Source organism: Nestor notabilis, unplaced genomic scaffold (assembly GCF_000696875.1).
Source record: "Nestor notabilis isolate BGI_N333 unplaced genomic scaffold, ASM69687v1 scaffold16856, whole genome shotgun sequence".
In the NCBI taxonomy this organism is placed as follows: domain Eukaryota; kingdom Metazoa; phylum Chordata; class Aves; order Psittaciformes; family Psittacidae; genus Nestor; species Nestor notabilis.
Genome location: NW_009931665.1, coordinates 15,162 through 15,512, shown reverse-complemented (window position 1 = coordinate 15,512; position 351 = coordinate 15,162). Strand labels below are relative to the sequence as shown.

The 351-nt window shown below is 57.5% G+C and overlaps 1 protein-coding gene across 1 annotated transcript in view; it reads left to right on the top strand.

The window, feature by feature from the left end:
- Positions 1-351, top strand: part of TIE1 (tyrosine kinase with immunoglobulin-like and EGF-like domains 1) — a 15,439-nt gene that overhangs the window by 6,062 nt on the left and 9,026 nt on the right. The gene's annotated exons all lie outside the window — the stretch shown is intronic.

Sequence of the window (351 nt, the reverse complement as noted above, 5' to 3'; positions counted from 1 at the left end):
GGGGGGGGGGCTGCAGACGCTGCTGCGCAGTGACGGGGGGGACAGATACAATTCAGTGTAGATAAATGCAAAGCGCTGTGTTTGGGGATCCCCAGGGGACGTGTTGGGCTCTCACTCCAGCGAGTGAAAGGAATGAGACAGGATGGAGGCCACATCTATGTGCCCTTTACAAGGGACAGCAAAGTCCGTGGTAGAAAGATCCAAGCTAGAGGGATAGGTGGGGAGGTGAATTACTGGGATGTGTGACTTGTGGTGCCCTTCCCTGGGTGTCTGGAGCATGTGCAGCTTCCTCCTGGTCCCCAGTCTCACCAGGGCAGGACACAGGGCTGGATGTGCCTTAGCTCCAGCCTG